The sequence below is a fragment of the Panthera pardus genome, unplaced genomic scaffold (genome assembly GCF_024362965.1).
Source record: "Panthera pardus isolate Hobbes unplaced genomic scaffold, ASM2436296v1 HiC_scaffold_12, whole genome shotgun sequence".
NCBI lineage: Eukaryota > Metazoa > Chordata > Mammalia > Carnivora > Felidae > Panthera > Panthera pardus.
In genome coordinates, this window is record NW_026526677.1 from 1728430 (window position 1) to 1748910 (window position 20481).

The 20481-nt window shown below is 66.5% G+C and overlaps 1 protein-coding gene across 1 annotated transcript in view; it reads right to left on the minus strand.

The window, feature by feature from the left end:
* The window catches only part of PRR33 (proline rich 33), a 63724-nt gene extending 54061 nt beyond the window's left edge, over positions 1-9663 (minus strand). The window contains 1 exon segment of the mRNA XM_053899314.1: positions 9507-9663. The gene's annotated coding sequence lies outside the window, so the exon portion shown is untranslated.
* Positions 9664-20481: the final 10818 nt, after the last annotated feature.

Genomic DNA, 20481 nt, shown 5'->3' on the forward strand with positions numbered 1-20481 from the left:
GGCCCCAAGCTCCTGGGGCTCCTGCCTCGCTCCCGGGCTCCCCTGAGCCCCAGGGCGTGCCGGGTGGAGGTGCCTGCCTTATTCACCGCAGCTATGGCTGGTGTGGCCAGACATCCTGGCCAGACAGAGGCCGGCCCCTTCCCGCTGGACAGCCTTGGGGAGTGGGCCTGGACGCTAGGTGGCCAGGAGCTGCTGGCCGGTTCAGAGAAGGCAAGGGTGCCCGGAGGAGCACGCAGCCCCCAGCCATGCTCAGAGAGCATCCCGCTCCCCGGGCCGAGCCGGCAAGGTCAGGTGTAGCCCCCGGCCCTTAAAGTTGGGGCCACATCCTGGGCTTCTCTCAACCTGGAACCAACCCTGAGTGATGATGACCGGGCTTCCTCTCTCCCATCAGGCCTGGGAGGTCCCAGGTGACCCTGGGCCCAGAGTACCACCAAGAACGTCCTCTTGTCCCCTGAGTGGAGTGAGAGCTCGGAAAGAAGCACCCAGCTCAGGACCACCGGTGCGGGAGTCTGGGTGATGAGGCCCCCACAGGGCACGAGGGGGGACCGCTGTGGGGGGTGGTCATTAAAGGCCAGATCGAAGGCCCCCAGAACACATGCCGGCTGGCTAGGGAAGCCAGCCAGGGCAGGGGCAAGAGGTGTGCTGGGGTCTGCCGTAAAGGCCCCATGGGGCCCCGGGGGTGGTGGCCCAGGTGGCAGGGCAGCTGGGAACGTTCCTGCCCTTGTGGCCTTCCAAGAGCACCCTGCTTCCGAGGCCACAGCACCGACTGACGGCAGGCGATGGAGACCTTGGGTGCGAGGGGCCCATCGTGGTCAGGGGGTCACGTGGGGCGGCCCCGGGGGTGAGGGGTTCCTGTTGTTGCCACCTAGCTCCTGACGGCGGGCAGACAGACAACAGCCACTCCCAGGCACATGGACAGCATGCCGGGACCCAGAGCAGGCTTGGGGGCTTGCAGGAGGGACGCCTGCTGCAGGGCTGCTGGGGCCGGGCTCCTGGTCTCCACCTCGAGCCTGTGAGGCCTTTGGCCGTGGCCTCCTCTCTCTTTGTCTGAAACACGGACCACGAAGGGGCCAGAGGGCTCTGCTCCCAGGACCCCTGGCCCCTGGCGTCAGGCCCTCCTCTCCACCCGGGTGTGCCCTGGCCTGGAGTGCCAGCCCGGGGCTCTGTCCCCATGGCTGTCGGTCTCTATGCCCCGCCCACCGGGGTGGCTTGCCACATCCCGTGTCCCTGCTGGGCATGGCGTGCGGTGGGGGGGGTGAGCTCCCTCGCACGGCCACGGTGTGGCAGAGCTCACAAGGCTGGGGCTCACCAACGGTCATATTGTGGGCAGGCTCGTGGGGTGTCTAACCCCGCGTGAGATTGTCCAGGCTCAGGAGGCGGTGCCAGAAGCGGGCGCCACGTACCCTACAGCGAACCCGCAGTCACTGCCCCGTGAGGCCCCAAATCACGCCATGTCCTTGCAAATGCCATTGGTCCTGCTGGCCGAGGACAGAAACCTCCCTTCGTGCTGGCCCCTGACCCTGGGGGAGCACAGGAGGCCCTGAGGTCGACCCGCCCCGAGCTGCTTGTGACTCCGGAGCCAGCCGGTTCACGAAGAATTCCAATGATTCCGGGCTCGCAGGGCGTCAGGGTCTGGCTCGGGCCTTGAGCAATCTCACCCTTAAGGACGGTCCCCGTGCCCCCGCCCCCAGTGCTGCCTCCTGTCTCCTGGCCGGGCCCTGGCATCCGCGGCGCCCCCTCCCTGCTCCGCTCCCCGGCTTTGGGGGACCACCCCGACCCCCTGCCCGATTTCAAGAGGCCGACGGACCAAATGAGGGCTTGATGCCGCTGCTGGGTTTTCTTCCATTTAAGGAAAACAAGCCGCAGTTACCTGATTCCTTTCCGTGCCCCCCTCAGCCCCCAGAGGGGGCACGTCCCTTGTCTCAGCCGGTGAACCTCCCCCTCCCACCCTTTCGTGCTCCTGGAGCCCCCACCGAGAGGTGTGTGAAGGAAGGGGCAGCCCAGCCACCTTGCCCAGCAGGGAAGGGACCCCGGCCCCAGCCAGGGTGCAGGCACGGCTGTGTCTTGTGGACACACGTACACAGAACTGCAGCACTGAGGTTCCGGGTCCCGTGTCCCCAGGGCTCTGACACCAGGACCTGGGACCCCCCCCACACACACACACGCACACACAACCAGGTCTCCCCTGCAACCCTGAACGACCTGGCACGTGACCGTGCTAAGCTTGCTCCCGTGTGCCCCCAGGACTGGGACTGGGCACCACGAGTTCTAGAAGGTACCTCCTAAAAATAAAAAATAAAAAAAACAGGCAAGGGGCCCTGTGGGGCCGGTCCTGAAGGAGGCCCCCGTGGGATTAGGACCAGCTGCTGTTCCGGTCCTGCCTGTCTTCACCTCCCAGAACATCCCCTGCCTGCCCTGTCCCCCCCGCCTCACCCCCTCCTAAATCCGCCTTGGCCCCTTGGCTGGTCCGAAATGGGAAAACTGTGCTCCGAGTCTCCTGTGGGGCTTAGGGGGTTAGCAGAGCCGACAGCTGCCCGAGGAGAGTGATGAAGGGCGCCAGGAATGCCCTTTATCTGGAAAGATCGTATTGCCCGCCTGGATGCCGGCCCTCCCTGACTCCTGCTAAGACCGGAATAGCTTTGGGGGGGGGGGGGGGTGGGCGCAGCTGTCCACATCGGTCAAGATGGGTCCTGCCGAAATGGCCGTTTCTGAGCCCCCTGACCTCGGGCTTCCCCAGGGACTGCTGAGCGGGGCTCTCCAGACCCCAGGCTGGGGAGGCTGCCAGGCCCCTAGAGTCCCTGGGAGGGGGCGGGCAGGAAGGGGACACTGTGGTCACTCAAAGACCCTGGCTGCACGCGAGCCAGCCCCGGTTCCTGACATAGGCTACTTTCTCCTGCACTCTCCTCCCTGCCCTGGGGACCCCCGCGGGCTGGCGTGCGGAGTGTGGGTCCCGGGTGGACGCCCGCAGTCAGTCACGCCCCCTGCCCCCTGAGCAGAGCCCATAGCGTGGCCCACGGAGTGTGGGGTGCAGTGCGGGGCTGCTGGGGTGCAGGGCAGGAAGAGGGTCCGGTTGTACAGACCAGATAGAAACGCAGGAAACACAGGAAGCCTCTCACCCCAGGAAGCTGGGGCCTGACAGCAGTGAGGAAGACAGCACAGACGGCAGGCTCCGGGCCGGGCGGGTGACGCCCGGGCGGGAGGGGTGCAGGCGCCGGCCCGGCGCGCTTGGCCTGGCATGCCGGGCCACATGCTTGCCCACGGGGCTCATGGAACATTCTTGCTGGGGGCCGGGGGCCGGGGGCCGAGGTGTGAGAGGCCCGGGAGGGCGCCGGGCGCTATAACGGGCGGGCGGCATGGCACATTTAGTCACCTCTGAGGTATGGCTCCTGGCCGCGCCCCGTGTCGTCGCCACGGCAACGCCGGGAGGGGCCGGCAAACAGCCCACAACAGAGTGGCCCCCGGACTCCTGGTCGTCCCCTCGGGGTGGGAGGGGGGCAGCCTCCGAGACACCGCCAAGTTTGGGAGAAGAAGCTCTCAGGCTGGCTTTGCCCCAGCCCCACCTTGGGACATGTGTGCCCCTGTCCTGTCCCTGCCAGGGCGCCTCGCAGGGGCACGTGCCCCGGGGGTGGGGGGGGGGGGGCGGGGGGTGGGAGCTGGGAGCTGGGGCGAGGTGGCCACGTACCCCCAGGGGTCAAGGTGCCCCGGGATGTGAGAGTTTGTCAAGAGTGGGGCTTGGGCCACTGGAAACCCAAGTTCTGGAGGCTCTGGGGCCATAGGTTCACAGGACAGATGACGCCCCCGTCCAGGTCTCCTTCCGTTAAGAGGAGGACCCAGAGACCCTGTCACAGCTACCCCCCCCCGCCCCGCCTTCGGATGTCACGCAGAAAAGGGCTGTGGAGGCTCACTAGGACAGAGTCCCAGGGGCAGCTGCCTGGCGAGGGCAGTCGTGTCACACACTGTGACCGAAGGCGGCCGGTGGCGCTCTGCCGCCCAGGGAGCCCCTGCCCCCACACCAGGCGGCTCCTCCCACCACTCCCTCCCCTGGAATGCGGCCCAGAGCTCGGGGTCTGGCACCCACGCACCCAAGGGGCACCCACCTTCCAGGGTTGCCTGCGCAGCCCGTTCAGTGACCGGGTCAGGGGAGGCCCGGGACCCAGGGCCTGGGCGTTCTCGAAGGGCTGAGGCGGAGGCTGTATTCCTGGTGGGGATTGCTGGGGACCACCTAGAAGTGTGTTATCTGCACCACTGGGGAAGCCAGGCCAGCCTGGATTGGGCCCTCTGCTCCTCCACGTCTCCCCTGCTGAGGCTGGCACTTCAGAGACCCCGAGGCCCGGTTTGGCCCCCGGGGGGCTGAGAGCTGATATGGAACCCGCAGCAGGGTCTCCCTCCAGCAGGAGACCATGTCCCTCAAGGACGTGGCTGGAAGCACAAATGTGCGTGCGTGGGCTCCCCAAGGGCGGCGCTGTTGGCCCGGAGGGAGGCGGACGCTGCTTTGCAGAGGTCGTGTGTGTGGTGATGGCCAAGCTGTCCCTCCCGGATCAGCTGTCGGCAACCTGAGCCGTGCACGTAGGCCGGGAGCCTCGAGGCCTAAGTTAGAGCCCGAGCGGGGAAGCCACGGGCATCACCGGGACACCTGAGCCTCCACGGCTGCAGAAATGTCCGGTCCCAGCGTCGGAGAGGCCAGTCCACCCCAAGGGCGGGTAGGAGACAAGCACTTCCAGAAAGTTCTAGGATGCCCATCGTGTGGACACCTCTGCTGGAGCACCCCCGCCCGGCCCCTTAGTCAAGGCCAAGCCTTGCTGAGCCCACTGTCAGCCTGCCCCTCCCCCGCCAGCGGCCAGCGTCTGCTCTCTGGGTTAGAGGGATCTGGTCTGCCCCTCCTCTCGGGGCTGTGTCTTATCTCTGGGAAAGAGATTACGGGTTTCTGACATTAAATTTTCATGCTGAAGTCTTCAGCGCGTGGTTTGAAAAGTATTTTTTTTTTCCCCCAAGCAGCACCTGGAGGGATGGTTCGGGACGGCCGTCAGGTCCTACTCACGCAAGGCTGAATGAGGGCCGGGGGGCCAGCTGTGCGACCCGCACCCCCTCCCCACGGTGCCGTGAATGCCTTCCCAACAGCTTCCTTGAGCTGCCCCGGCCCCTTGACCGCGTGGCGGGTGCCCAGGGCTGGCACGGGCTCATGCTGTGCCTAGTGTTCTTTGTCTCGTGTGCAAGGCCGGCTCCAGGAGGCCCCGCTCACATCCACTGCAGTGAGGTGGGCCCCGCCCGAGGAGAGGTGAGCCTCAGGGAGCCTCGGGCTGGGCCCCCCACCCCCACTCTGGACCCCAGGTGGTCCCGGGGTCCCGCAGCCTGGCCATCTGGGGGAAGCAGGAATGGAAAGGGCCTGGGGGCCTGGCCACTCCTACTCCTGTCTCCGGGTAATTGAAGGAGCCCGCTTGGAAAATCCAGTCTCGAGCTCGTCTGTTGGGTCATTTTGATTTGGGGACTTCCAAACATCGGGGCCACGAGAGGTGACCCCGCTGACCCCGGCCTGCCTCATTATGTCACAGCCAGACTGCTGTGACATCTGATGCAATCCAGAAGGCCCCAAGCGGGCGGGCGGCGGGCCGGAGGTGGGGGTGGGGCGGCTAGCCCGGGGGGCTGCCTACGGCAGGCTCAACTCACCCTGGCCGCACCCACACCAGGAGAGCTGCTCGGGCAGGGACCCTACACCCCAAAGCCAGTCGGGCTCAGGGTCCTACTGGCTCTGTTCCTCAACGCCAGCCAGGCTATGTGTCCTCACCCACGCTGGACGCGCCCCCCACGCATGGTGGCCACCCCCACCGTACGTCCCACCACCTGCGCGCACAGCCCCCCAGCTCCACTCCACCCCCCAGCCCCGCGTGACTCTGCCCCCTCTTGGTCTGTCCCCATCCTGGCAGGAAGGAGCGGGACCCTGGTCGGCACCTCTGTGCGCCCGTGTCCTCCTCCTCCACAGCCCTGTCCTTCTAGGGCTCTCGGACTCCCATCCCACTTCCCTTGGGGGATCATTAGGCTTGGGTCCCCCCCTCCAGGCCCACACGACGACGCAGTACCCCAAGGTCCAGCTCTCCGCCTCACGCCGAATCCTGGGACGACCCAGCCCGCCTCTGGCCCATGACCCCTCCCAAGCCCTTCCCCTCTCCTCTCTCAGGAGCCCCAGCACACCCTCCGGCCTGGCCCTGTGGCCCTTCACCTCACATCCCTGCTGCCCACTCACTTGCCTGTGACCCCCAGAGAGGGACCGGCCGGGGGCGGGGCCAGAGAGGGCAGCAGGGGCACTCCGAGCTCTGCCTGCCGCCCACCAACCCCCTCTTCCTGGACGTTATCTGTGCGGTTTGCTTCTGGACCGCTCTCCTGGCCCCTCGGAGACCCCTCCCTGTAGCCTTGCGCCACCCAGGACTGCCCAGCGTGACCCTTGTTGTCCGGGGGGCTGGCGGGAGCTCGTGAGCCCTGAGGTCAAGCCTTCCTCCCTTAGGAGTGGGGCCCTGGAAACCGGGGGGCAGAGGCAATGCAGGGTGGGTGGGGGTGTCTGGGAAGGTGCCCCGGGGGCCGGTGGGTCAGGGGGGTCTTCTGTGCTTTCTACCTCCCCCTGGTCCCAAGGGAGGGGTGCTGCCGCTGGGCAGGGTTTCGGAGGAGGCGACGGGGAGGCGGCGGGAGGGATCGGGACGGGGAGACCAGACTAGGGTGACGTTCAACCCTCTCTCCGGTGACGGCCGTCAGCCCGGCCTGAGTGACCGGGCAAGCCCGTCCCCAGGAGCCCTGGAAGTGCAAGGCCCATGTGGGCAGCAAGCTCCTTCCTGTCCCCTCTGAGCCTGGCCTCTGGGCTCGGCGGGTCAGCACTTTCTCCAGACTCCACACGCAGCAGCCTGGCAAGGCCACGGTGTGGGGCACGCCTCCGGAGCGACCACGGGCCGGGACCCACCGCGTGCCAGGGGCACGGCCATTTTCCCTCGCGCTCGTGCTCCGCCACACCGCCTGCCCTCTTGAGAACCCTCCTCTCGGACCTTTCCCCCCTGCCGGCCCTTCCTACCCTCCTCGAGATCCTCCCGCCTTCCAGCAGGGAAGCAAAGTCGCCAAGGTAGCCTCCCCACATGGCCGCCCAGCCCTGGTCCCGCTACAGAGAGAGGGCCCCCCAGGAGAGGGGCGTCCCAGAGCCACCTGGAAACCGCTGGGCGGCCGCGGGCCCCCGGGGCTGGATCCGGACGACTGGCCAGCATGTCTCTTGGGATGGGAAGCCCTGTTCAAGTAAGGCCTTGGCCATCCTGGCTCGTGTCGGGTTGTTTCTGGATCCCCAGTCCCCCCACATTTCTCTGGGCCCCCGGGTCCAGTCCCATTGGGCTTCCTTGAGGCCTGGGATGAGGCTCCAGGGCGGTCCTCAGGCCACAGCGGGGACCCCACGGTGATACCGTAACAGGGGAACGATGGACACGTGCCCGGCACCGCGACGTGGGGCCTATGGCGCTCAGCTGTTCTGTGTCACAGCAGGAAGCTGACGCCCAGATGGGGCAGCCGCTTCCTTGCCCCGGCCAGACAGAGCCCTGCCCGGTTCCAAAGGAGACGGCCCCCCCAGGGCCCAGGGCGGGCTCTGGCAGCCCCCGGGTGCGGGCCTTCCTGCCACCGTTTCCACAGAGAAACACCCTCCTCCCCTGGCCCCCCAGCCCGACCCACCCACCTACCTGCACGGCCACCCCCTCCTGGGACCTCTTCGGGAACTGGTCAGCAAGGTCCCCAGGCCACGACCTGCGTGGCCCAACATTCATCCGAGCCTGATCTCACCCGCCAACCCTCTGGCTGCGGTGGGAGATGGGACCAGGAAGGAGACACAGGGTTCCCAGAATGGAGAACACGCACGGGACAGAGAGAAGCTGTCGGTTGGATGAGGCGGGCAGGGCAGGTGGGAGAGCTGGGGAAGGAGGGAAGGCCCTCAGGGGGGCCACGTGTACATTTGGAAAAAGAGGAGGGTACGGGGGTGAGCACGGAGGACAGACGATTGGTCCTGGGGGGTGGCTGTATCACCAGCGTGTCCCCGTGGCGGGGGGCCGGGAGCGAGGGCCCAGGAAGGAGGTCGGGGGCCAGTCTCTGGGGGAGAGAGCCACGGAAGCTGGGCAGGGGGCTGCAGACAGGTCGAGCGGCATCCGTTTGGCCAAACGGCGTGTCTTTCTTGCCAAGGGAAGCAAGACGGACCGCCATTTTGTAACCCCCACGTGTGCCAGTGGGCACACTCCGGAACCCCGCAGCCCGGAGCAGGCGTGGGCCATGCGGCGGGCAGGGGGGCAGGCAGGGGTTCCCTCCAGTAGCAGATGTGGACCTTGAACGCACAAATGTCCGTATTTCGGAGGTTGGTGGGATGGGAGGGCAAGCAGTGTTGTGGCTGTCCCCACCACAAGGCTGGGGCGTCTTCAGGCCATACGGGGAGGAGGGAGGGGAAGGGGTCTGCACAGACGGTTGTCCCCAGGACGGGCTGAGTGCCCTCCTCCCTGGAGTTGGGGACAGGTCAGGTACTCTGCTCGTGGCCAGAGGTGGGTGCCCCAGTGCAGGGGCCCTCATTTCACTTGGCCGAGGGGCAGCCCAGCCAGGCTAAGTGGCATTGACACTCAACCAGAAGACATATGGAAGCACCTTCGTGAAAACCAGACCGGGACCGGCTCCATCCCCAGGACCCTCCACTTGACGGTGGTGTTGCCCATCACTCCCTTCGGGGTGAGGAGAGCAGGACCCCATCCAGGCCAGCGTGGACCCCAACCCGCTGGCCCCTCTCCTCTCTGGGCTTCTGCCCTCTTATGGGAGGGGACAGCAGCCCTGTCACCCTTCCCCTGGGTTGGAGCGCGATGGCGTCTGGAGAAAGCCCCCCGGGAAAATGCATCATGGAGTTCAGGACCCGGTTGGGGGGCAGGACATGGTGGAGAGGTGGGGACCAGGTTTCCCAGCTAGTCAACCCATGCTGATTGTTTGCTCAAGTCAAAGCTTGCAGCCCAATGGGGCTCGGGGCCAGGGATTAGGGTGAGGGGCACGAGGGCTCTTTCCCGATGAGGTCTGCTTTTCCCAAGGCTGGCCAGGCTGTGAGCGGGACCCACAAACTTCCTCGTCCAGTGGGGGCTGGGGGTTTGCGCGCTCGTCTGCTCGGAGGGCACCCTTCTGGGACTCCGGGAGCCTCCAGGAGGGGCAGGGCCCTGCTCTCTGCCTCCTGGGAAGCCAGGATGGGAAGAAACGGGCCATTTCCTGCTTAAGGTCGGGGGTGAGCTCCTTCCCGGGCCGGGGCTCCAGAGCCTGCAGGGGCTGGAGGGCAGGGCAGCCGTGTCCAGGCAGGGCTGGGGTACCCTGCAGCCCGGAGCTGGGGTCTGGAACTCTCCACTGGTGACGGTTGCCGAGGGGAGGTGCCCCAGCCGGCCCGGGTGGCCTTCTCCGAGCACACAGAGGGCCCTCACCTGGCCCTCCTGCGCCCCGGCTGGACCCTGAGGCCCAGCCTCAGACATCCGGGAACTGACCTGTCCTGAGCTGGACGGCCAAGGCGCGACGGCGGCCGTGCTGGGCTCCGGCCCAGGGTGGTCTCCAGGTTGGTTGGTGCTGGGATTTTGGGGGAGAGAGTTGCTTTTGTGGCCGAGGGGACAGCAAAGATGTCTTCCGTCCTGGCCCGGGCTCTTCCTTCACCCACGGACGTGGCCGTGCACCGGTCTCCATCACAGCCCATCCCTGACCACCTCACCAAAACTCGAGGGCCCACAGTGGCTGCTTCCACACCGGCCGGCTGGGAAAAGGCCCACGGTGCAGGGTGCACGCCAGGGCGGCCAGGGATTGGTCACTGCCTGAATGTCCCCGGACGGATGCCCGTGTGCCCTTGGGCAGCGTTCCCCTCGGACAAGCTGTCCAGGCCGGGGAAACCCTAAGCCAAAGGGATTAAGAAGAAAGGACAGAATCGGCCGTTCCTTTGGCCGTGCTCATTTGTGCCTCATTTAGTGTATATTTGCTCAGTGGGTATAAACACGGAGGTGACGACGCCGAGGTCGGGATGTGCTCCCATCACTCAGGTCAGCCGCGGAGGCCGCCCCACCCGCCCGCCCCGCCCAGCAGCCATCTTGCACATTCCTGTGGTCGCCCAGGAGGGACTGGGATCCTTCCCCAGCTCCAGGACTAGTGGATGGGGGTGCACGGGTAGCCCTCTGCACTGGCGCTCGAGCCGGTCCAGGGCCCCCGGCTTCTGTCCCCAAGCCCAGCGCTGAGCATCCTCCCTCAAGACCTCTGCTCCATGTGCGGCAGGAGCCCCGAGGCTCGCTCTGGCCCATGCTAGGGGCCCAACCCCAGATGGTGACCCCTTCCTGCACTGGCCCAGTGGGCCCCCTGTAACCTGAAGGTGTTTGCTGGAATGCACTTTGAGGGGGTCCCTGGGGACCCCCGAGCCTCCTGCTGCTGCAGAGCTGGGATCTGGGGCACCTTGGGGATGCCAGGCCATGGCTGCCTTCTCCAGGGTCCCCTCGGCAACCTGCCGGCTCCATCGCGTGCTGGAGGCTTCCTGGGGTTCGGGGAGATGGTGGGGGGAGGCAGCCAGGAGGGTCCTTCCCAGGATGGGGCCGGTGGGAAAGGTGGTCTGATCTCTCCCACCTGTCAGCAACAGGGCACTGACGGTGGCCAGGTCACAGCAGGGGAGGACAGAGAGACCCCACAGTGTCGAGACAGGACCCGGACGTGGCCTCCACCCCCATCCTTGCAGCCTACCCTCCTGTCGGGCCGAGCCTCCCACAAATGCCCCTTCGGGCTCGGGGGGGAGCCTGGCTCAGCTCCACTCCGGCAAAGGCCCCAAAGTGCTGGCTTGGGGGGGTGGGGGGCGGGCAGCCCTTTGCCCCCCTGCACGGTGCTCAGACCCCAGCTTGAGGATAATGAGGCCCAGGTGCCCCGGTCTAGCCCGGACCCTTGCTGGGGGCAGGGCCCCCTCGCACCCAGGAGCAGCTAACGACAACCGGAGGCTGGAAGGTGAGCCCCCCTTTGCTGTCAGGGCTGCTCGGCCAACCCTCTGGCCGGCAGGGAGGTGGCCGGGCCAGGGCCTCGTCCAGCCGACGGTCGGCTTGGTGGTCTGCCGTGTCCCCCGTCTGTCCACGCAGCGGGTGCCCTTCTGCCACCCACTTTCTGTGGGACCTCGGGGAGACTGGCCGACATCTCTGTGTCTCGGATGGCTCCTCTATGACACGGAACTGCCTCCTTGCTTGTCTGCCCCCCGGGGTGAGGGTTGAGCAGGCCAGGCGTGTCCTAGGAGCTTCCGCTTGGGAAGACAAAGGGCTCTGGGGAGGCGGGAGGCGCCGCCCAGCCACGTGAATGTGCTGGGTGCCACGGCACTGCCCCCTTATAGCAGTGAGCGTGGCTGATTCTGCCACGTGAAATTTTACAATAAACCAGGTGCTCTAGGAAGGGGTTGACTGGGGAGCACCTATGGTCACAGGGATGGGGAGCAGCTGCAGTCACGGGGATGGGAGCACCAGCAGTCACGGGGATGGGGAGCATCTACAGTCATGAGATGGGGAGCACCAGCAGTCACGGGATGAGGAGGAGCTGCAGTCACGGGATGAGGAGCACCTACAGTCACAGGGATGGGAGAACCAGCAGTCACGGGGATGGGAGCACCAGCAGTCACAGGGATGGGGAACACCTACAGTCATGGGGATGGGAGCACCAGCAGTCATAGGGATGGGGTGTCCAATCTTCCACTCACACCCCCAGGCAGCATCCCCAGTTGGGACGGTGTCCTGCCGGCTGGGTTCCAGAACCTCAGCACCTGCCTGTGGTCCCTCAGCTGCCTGCCCAGCCCCATCCCTCCTGTCCTCCCACCCTGACCCCTCGCTGTCCCAGCCCATGCCCTCCAGTGCTGCCCCGCTCCACTCTGCTTTGTCCCGGTGAGCTTTGGCCCGGGCTGTGGCTGTGGGTGAGCCTCGGGGCACGTGTCACGGGGAAGCACCAGAACTGGCCGGGCCGGCCTGGGGGGTGGGTGGCCCACAGAAGGAATCAGGGCAGGGGGAGAAGGCCCTCTGTGCACACAGCCTGGAGACAGCCTGGCAAGCATGAGATGGACGCTCAGGGCAACGAGGCCCAGGAAGGAGGCCGCGGCCAGCTTCAATCAACTCAGGTGGACGCCTGGGGCCTCAGCGCATTGGGATTCCATCTCAGCCGACAAGAGAAAGAATTCTGATTTTTATCATGAAAAGGGGATGGAAAAATTGGAAGAGAACTTGCCTGCTGAAGAATGTCCAGTGGACAGGAGAAGGAAGGGCCGGCACCACACAAGGGCAGGCCCGCCAGCCTCGGGGAGGCCCAGCTCAAGACCCGCAGGGGGCCCACAGCCCCCACCCCCCGACCATGTGAGCATCGGTGCAGCCCACGCCGGCTGCCGTCCAGCGACAAAGGGCTGCTTGTACCATTCTGAACAGACAGAGACCAGAGGAGCCCCAGGGATATTCAAGAGGAGGCCCAGGGTGGACAGTCAGTATCCCCCACAGGAAACCTGCCCTTTGTCTGCAGGGCCCGTCACCCTGTGGCCGTGTGGCTACACCCCGGCCGAGCCCGGGGACAATCCGTCCTCTGAGCCTCCTGGGCACGTCAAGGACCCGGGGATCCCAGATTGCACTGACAGGCGCCTGCCCTGTGCACACCTGGCTGGCGCCACCCAGCCCCTCTCCCGCCGGCAGCCCACCCTCGGGCCCCTTCCAGCAGGAAGCCGTGCCCTGCGGGAAGCCCCTCCCCCTCTGTGGAGCCCGCCGGCCAGGGTCTGGGGATTGGCCCGGCCTGTCCCCCGTCCCAGTGAGCAGGTGCCAGGGCTGGGTGAGCTGGTACCCGTGCTTGGAGCCAGGTACACAGCCCAGGCAGGTGCACGTTCCGGGCAGAGCCCGCGGCTAGCGGGATGCAGTGGCCCCGGCTGGGAGCCCCATCTGCCTCTCTCCACAGAGGGGGCGGAATGGGGCTGCCAGCGGGAGGGGCTCTGGGTAGCATTCCCTTGCAGCTTTCCCATGACGCCCCCCTAATCTGGGCTCTTCTCCTTGGCACCCCCACACCTCACAGCTGCCGGCCGGCCAGCTGCTCCTCCCCCGTGCGGCCCAAGACAGAGCCTGTGTCCGGGCTGTGGCGGCCTTTTCCCATGGCGGGGATGGGGCGAGGGGTGAGGAATTTGAGGAGGAAGGAGCGGTGCCCGGGAATTTGGAAAATGCATCCAACCGCCCCGAGTGTTGGGAAGAAGCCGGCGGGAGGATTAGCGGAATAGCAGGATGGACTTGGGGGCCTGGGTGGGCCGTGACGGATGGGGCCGCCGGGGGCCCAGCGTGACAAGGGAGCCCTGTCCGGTGGAGAGGCCGGCCGGCAGCTGTCCCCATCAGTCAGCCCACCCTCCTTCCACACGTAGGCAAAGACCTTCGACCCCAGGCTGCTGGGGGTCCAGGCTCCAGCCCTCGCTGCACCAGGCAGGAGGCTGGGGGTCCACGATGTACCGAGCTCATCGGTTGGCGGCCCCTCTGGAGCCCAAGGCAGGAGCCCGCGGCCTCTTTACACGGCCCCCGTCTCCCGTCTCACCCGGGGCACCGGGGCCTCATCCCTCTGTCCCTGCAGTCTGGGTCCTCTGAGGGGGCGCCCCTTGGAGGAGGGGGCCGAGGCTGCTGTCTGGTGGGTCTGGCCCCTGGGAACCCTCTGGAACAGCAGCTGTCCCTGCCGCTTGGAGCTGGTTGACAGGTCTGCCCCGGCCCCCTGGGCTAAGCCCTCCATGATTGATTATGGTGGACACTCACACCAGGGGGAATGGGCCCGGATAAGCCGAGCAGCTGCTCGGAGGGGCCGAGGGGGGCTCGGGGCGCCTCCTCCCCTACGCCGCCCCTCCCTCCCACCCCAGCCTGCCCTGCACGGCTTCGCCTTCCGGCCCCAACCCCCCTCCCCGCCCCCTCTCTGGTGTCTCAGGGCCTTCCCGAGGGAGGCGTCCCTCCCCCAAGTGGACCGAGCAAGGCTCCCAGGGCTTTGGTGACCTAAGGTAGACCAAGTCATGCCCGGCCCAGCCGAGGCGTAACTTCAGGATGACGAGATTACAGCTGTCCCCACCAGGACCAGGCTGATCCTCAGCAGAAAGAAGCAGAAAATCCTTTTGCCCACACAGGGGGGCTCTGATCCAAGGGGAGAGAGGTGTCCCCAGGACTCAGGGACACTGTGAGGGGAGCTGTCCCCGGGGGGACAGGGAGCGGCCCTCGGCCGAGCTAGGGTGCTCGGGGGGGGCGTGGGCAGGGTGCAGGGACCACGAGGCCCCCTGGACATCGGGCCCCAAAGAGCTGGATTTTGACCTGGAAAGCAAGGCTTGGCAGACATGGGGAGCCAGGGGGCCGTGGGGGGGCGGGGGGGGCGCCTATCACATCTCCTCGACCCTTGGGTCCTGGCGTCTGCTCAGCCAACTTTGCAGATGAGACACTGTGTGCAGAGACCCAAGAAGATAATCCCCTGGGTCATTGACTTCTGGGCCTCCTCACTCTCCCCCACCTCCCCCCCACCCCCGGGCTCACTCCATCCTGGAGCCTCCTCAGTGGGGCCTGGGGATGTGGTGACACCCGGCACTCCCACCACCGAGAAGCAGTCGGCACCCACGGGCGGGGGCGGGGGATGGCGGGCAGAGGGTCTGTTTGTAGGTGCCTTACACCCCGCCCCCCACTCCCACCTAACAAGACTCTTTGGGGGCTGAGGGCCCAGGAGGCTGGGGCTCCTGGCTTTGTCCCCAGACGTGCCCGGGGCGGTCCGCGGGTGCTGGGCGCACGGGAGGCTGGGTGCCCTTCGGCACGGCCACTGCCCTTCGACGCAGGGTAGCGAAACTCAACACGAGAGGGTCCTGGAGGCCACCCCGGACCCCAAGGGCACTGGGCCCGGCGAGCATTTAGGGCTGCCCGCCTGGCAGGCAGAGGGGCCCAGAGTGTGGGCAGCGCCGGCCCAACCCAAGTTCTGGCCCTTGGTCCGCTCTCTTTGGGGATCCAAGTGGGGTCCTCTTCCAGGGACTTCTTTAGGCCCCAACCTGGGCTTTCCGCTGGCCCCTCAGGGGCAAGGGGCAGAGGTGGGGGCCGTTCCCTTCCTGCCTATCCTCATCTTGGGAACCCTCCCAGAACAGGCCTAATTGTGGGAAATGTAAGCCACATGCCTCTGGTTCATTTACACTTAATTCAATACAATGAGCTTCCCCGGGCCTTTGATGTCCCAGGACCTGCCGGCCTTTAGTGCTTTGTGGGCTGCGAAACAGGAAGCCACAGGGTTTCGGGGGCAGAGCCGTGGCGCCTCCTCCCCTCTGCAGCAGGCCGTCAGGGACCCCAGGCCTGTCCCCTCAGAGGGAGGGGGAAGGGGAAGCTCTTCTGCACCAGGCACCAGGTGCACGGCAGCGAGGGGCTGACAGGCGGGCGAGAGGGCCTGAGTAGGGGGTCCCTGCACCTCCCCTGGCGGTGGGCACACGAGAGCCTCCTCCAGGAAGGGCAGGGACACCCCAGGGGCAGGAGAGGAAAGTTGAGGTGACATTTGGAAAGCAGGCTCCTGGGCCGGGTCGGCCCCAGGTCGTCTTGCGGACTCCCTGCGGCCCAGTCAGCCTTCTGACCAGCCACCCAGCTGTGGGCAGGGGCCACAGGGGAGGATCAAGGGCCAATGGGCACGTGGCAGGGGACAGGCTCCGGAAATCATCTGGGGCGGGGGCCCCAGAGTTCCCCCAGGGACTCTCCAGTGACACCACCCACCGATCCAGCCTCTGCCTGTGGGCAAGAAGGCACGGCCCCTCACTGTGGGCAGGGTGGGGGTGGGGGCTTGCCCGCCACCCTGCAGGAGGAGACCCTGCTGAGCTCCTTGGAGGGCTTCCCGGAGGTGGGGGCTCCGAGGAGGGTGGAGACGTATGGGCAGGCTGCAGGCCGAGGGGGGACACAGGCTGGGACCCCAGTGGGAGCAGAAGCACGGGGCTGCCACGCAGGAGCCACGCAGGAGCCACACGGGAGCAAATGTCCGAGGACCCCAAGCCTGGGGTGACAGGTCCCGCCTGCTGCGAGGGGGTGTCAGCGTCCCGCGGGGGACACGGCGAGACCAGGAACAGAGCCCAGATCCAGGTTCCGTGCCCTGAGCGCGAATGGCCAGTGTCCCCCAGGATCCACCCCCCAGCCCCCTACCCACAACCAGGGAGCTGTGCAGGGTCTGGGGAGGGGACAGCTGTTTGCAGCTCCACATTCCAGACTCAGGGTCAAGCATTTGGGGGAGGCTGTTTTTCTTAAAAAATGTCATTTGAACATAAACACTGTTGCTGGCGCTTTTCTGATTGCCCTGGATCCCCAGGGAGCGGTGGGCAGGCAGCGCCCGGGGTCTCACAGCCCCAGCGGCCTCTGACCTCCCCGAGCAGGCTCAGCGCAGCCACCCGGCCACTCAGCTCTGGAGGCCCGGCAGCCCCCTTGCCACGCCGAGCCGGGCAAATTGCAGCCTGGGTGGCTTGAGGTCTGAGAGGTGGCCTTCCTTCAGCAGGTGGCCCTGTCCCCAGCGCAGCACCAGGTCCAGAGGGGCCTCACCCCCCAGGGATGTCTGGGGGTGTCTGGGGGTTCCTGGTCCCACCTCTCCCTGGTATTTCTCCTGCGCGCCTGGGGCTCTGCGGGGGCCAAGGCCCCTCCTCCTCCCACCTCTGCTCTTTGCAATGAAGGGGACGGGGGCAACCCCCTCCCTGGCCCTGCTGGAGGCCTGGAACTGGGCTTCAGGGCCTCGCACCCCTACAGCCCTTGGGCTGAGGCCTCTGTCTCCTCTTGGAACAAAACGCAGCCGCATCCTTCCCACGGGGCATCCATGCCCATGGCCACTGCGGGGGCGACGATGTGGACAGAGAGGAGCTCGGTCCCGCCTGCACACGGAGCCCTGCTCGCAGGCGAGCCGCAGGCAGGGACCAGAGGCTTAGCGCTCCGGTGGTGGCCCTGAGAAGCGTTCAGAACCCGGGATGAGGTTGTCCCACCGGCCCCACACACCCCTTCTCTTGACCTGGCCGCAGCTGGCTTTGAGGCTCTTCCCTGCCGCCAGACTCCACCCTGGGGAGGCGCCCACAGCGGCATTTTTCATGGTGGAGTCCGCGGCCCCGGGGGGCCACGTGGAGACAGAATACCTGACACTTTGTGTCCTGCCTCGGCCTGCCCTCCACCTGAGGCCTCGCGGGAACCCCCACCCCTGTGGGGGACAGGAACCTGGGAGCACGCCCCCCCACCCCGCTTAGAAGGAAGGGCTTGCACGCACAGCCTGCTTATCCACATCCCTGAGATGCCTTCAAGGGCTGGGTCCCCTTCAGAGAGAAAGAGTCTCCCTGGGGGTGTGTGGCACGGGACAGAGGACCCCTGTCCCCACACAGGACGTCTACGCCACCACATTGTAAAGACTGGTAGGTGCTGTGGGGAGCAGACAGTAGGAGGGGCCCTCTCCCCAACCAAGGGGACCCTTGCGGCCAGACACGGCACGAAGGACTCACCCCCGGGGCAGGCACAGTGCCCTTTTCCCCACTCAGTGTTCGCTGACCCTGACCCCCGGGCCCTCAGGGGGGCCCAGCCCCACCGGCCTTGTTTGAGCTCCGAGGTCAGTGTCCCAGGACTTTGCCCAAGGGGTGCAGCCCAGAGCCCACACACGAGGCCCCTCTCTGCCTGGGCTGGGGAGTGGGGTGGCGGGAGGTGGGATTAGACAGCTAGGCCTGCCCTCCTCGGCAGGTTCAGCTGGAGAAGCCTTTCGCCTTCCAGAAAGTTCCTTCTGCTGTTTTGTGCCTGCCCCACAGCCTGACCCTCACACTCTAGGGCTGTCTTCTCACCGGTGCACGACCCCCCTGTGGCGGGTGGGTTGTGTGGCCTTATGCGCGAGCACACACAGAGGGTGTCACGTGGGGTGGGAGCCAGCATCCTGGAGTGGCCCGTTAGCGGCTACAGGAGCTCAGGGATACCCCGCCACCTATCTGCCTCGGTCCCCTCATCTGCAGAATGCATGTGTTGAGGGCACCCCCCTCGTGCGTCATCATGAGGACAAAGGACCCATTCGGGCCAGGTGCCTGGAGCCCCCAAGCAAGCGGGTGGCTGAGAGGACCACGGTTGTCACCAAAACATCAATTGTATTAGAGACATGTCTCTCTGAGTCCTCCCTGCTGTCACAGCCCCGGTAGTTCTGGTGGAGGGGACCCCGAGGGCACAACACACCCCGCTCCCGGCACCTGGAGGCCAGAGCACCCCGCTCACGCCCTCTCACGTCCAGGGCCGCTTGGCAGTGTCTCCTGGGGCTCCTCCAGTCTGGAATGACCAGAAGCCAGGAGGACTAGAGGCTCCGGACTGGGCCAGATAGTCGCTCCCCCCAGGGGCAGGCTGGCCACTCCTGCTCCCTGGGACGGTGGTCAGCCTAGTGTCCAAACGAACCCCAGCGGGGATCTGCGTGTGGTGGGTCACAGGGGCTGGGGGCCAGGGGAGTGGTGGGGGGCGGGGAATGACAGGGGAGCCGTGGCGGGGAGGATGACAGGCCACATCAGCACTTGCACCCAGACTGGCCAGCAGGCGGTCAGCTTCGGTCTTCCAGGAGCTGGGCCCACGGGGCCGGGGTCAGCTGCAAGGCCTTTCCGGGGGAATCACTCTTTCCAGGACCTTCCGCTTGGCCCCTGAAGGCGTCTCCTTCCTTCAGCCCCCTCCCCGTTTTCTCTTTGCGCGAAGCGTTCTTGGGGAGGCGGCCAGGCTGGCCAGCCCCGCTCCACTGCTCTTTGTGGGGAGGTAGGGCTTCCAGGCCCTTTTGAGATGCATGCCTGCCCCCAGAGTCGTGGGAGCCCTGGCCATCCGTGGAGACCCTGCTGTCACCTTGGAAGTGATGGGCCATTTGCTGTCGGCCATGACGGATCGGGCCGCCTTCTCTGGAGCACGGATAGCAGAACCCAGAGAGGGCTGGCTGGCCGGATCTGTGGGGCACCCTTTCCGAGACGCCCTGGGCGCACGGAGGGGGGCTGCCTGGGTGTTTGGGGAAAGGTCAGGACGGTCGCGCGCACGCCTGCGTGCCTCCTTAGGGTGCGGCCACGGCCCCGGGCCAGAGAGGAGGACACAGCAGGGTGGTGTGGGCAGAAGGAATTGGGGACCCCGGGCCAGCCTTTGCAGATGGGCCGAGGGTGTGCACAAGGGGCGTTGGGGGCAGGGGGAGCCTGGAGCCTGCTTGGGGCCTGAGCCAGAAGGAGTGCACGTCTGGAGCGCGTTCTTGGGTGACAGCTTCATGAAGGATGGCGGGGGAGCGGGGATGTCTGGGGCCCCGTGCTGACCCGTGGGATCACTCTGAGCTGGGCGGCCATGGCTCTCCAGCCAGCCTCTTCCTATCTGACCCCAGGGAAGACCCAGCCCGGGCTGGACGTGGGGCTCGGCACCCAGCTCAGAACAGGAAGTCTGGGGGCCCCTTGGGCCGCCCCCGCCGTGCCCACGGTGGCTCGGGGTGGGCAGGCGTGGGACGTCTGAGCTCCATTTCCTCCGGATCCCGTCCAGATGTCCTTCCCTTCCCACCCAGCCCCCACAGTCCCCGCAAGCACTTGCCCGTGACATGCGTATAATGTGAGCCCTTAAGCCCATTGTTCCAGCGCCTGCCACCCTCCTTCCGCCTGTCACTGACATCCGCGCACTGTCTTCAGCTGGCAGCCCCTCCGAGGGGGCCATGCCCACCCAACTCACAGGGCCCGTGAAATTTGGCCTTAATTAGGTTGTCTTATGGCGGGATCGCACATGTGGGACCCTCTCAGGGAGGGGGCTGCTGAGCCCGTGCCTCCGCAGCACAGGGTCCGTGGGGGTGGGGGCCGCCGTGCAACCATCTCCGCCCTTCCTCCCGTGCTCCACGCAGAGGGGATGGGGGGCAGACAATAGCCTGGGAGGGGGGCCCGAGGCAGCAGCCTGACCTTGACCCCAGGCTGCCCCTCGGCCCCCTCTGGCTCTGTGCCCGCTGGGAAAACAGTGGCTTTATCTCTGCCGCCTCCCGAACTGCAAATAGCCACGTGTCCCTTGGGGGCCACTCTTGGCACACATGCCCTCTGCCCCACGTCCTAGGGTGAGGTCATTCACCCTCGGATGGGGGGCAATGGGGACTGGAGGCTCCAGGCCTGTGGCTCCAGGAAGGAAACTTCACCCTCCGGGGGCGGGGGCAGACCTAGGCTGCAGCTCGGACCAGCGAGACCACCCGTGGGGGCCGGTGATGGGATGAACAGACCGGCAGGGGCTGGGGTGCAAGGCCTGAGCAAGGGGTCAGCCCCCAAAGGGCCGTGGGGAGGGGGCAGGATACAAGCAGCTAAGGGGACAGCCAACAGGGACCCTCCTCTGTCACCGCCCCCCCCCTTCCTTGGTAACAGAGCTCGATGAACAGGAAGCTAGCAATGGAAAACAGGGCAAAGGGCAGTGGACCCCTCCCCCTTCTTCCTTCTCCCCTCCCCACCCTCTATCTTCCCACCCACCAGAGCTCCAGGACTGAGGCCTCTCCAGACGC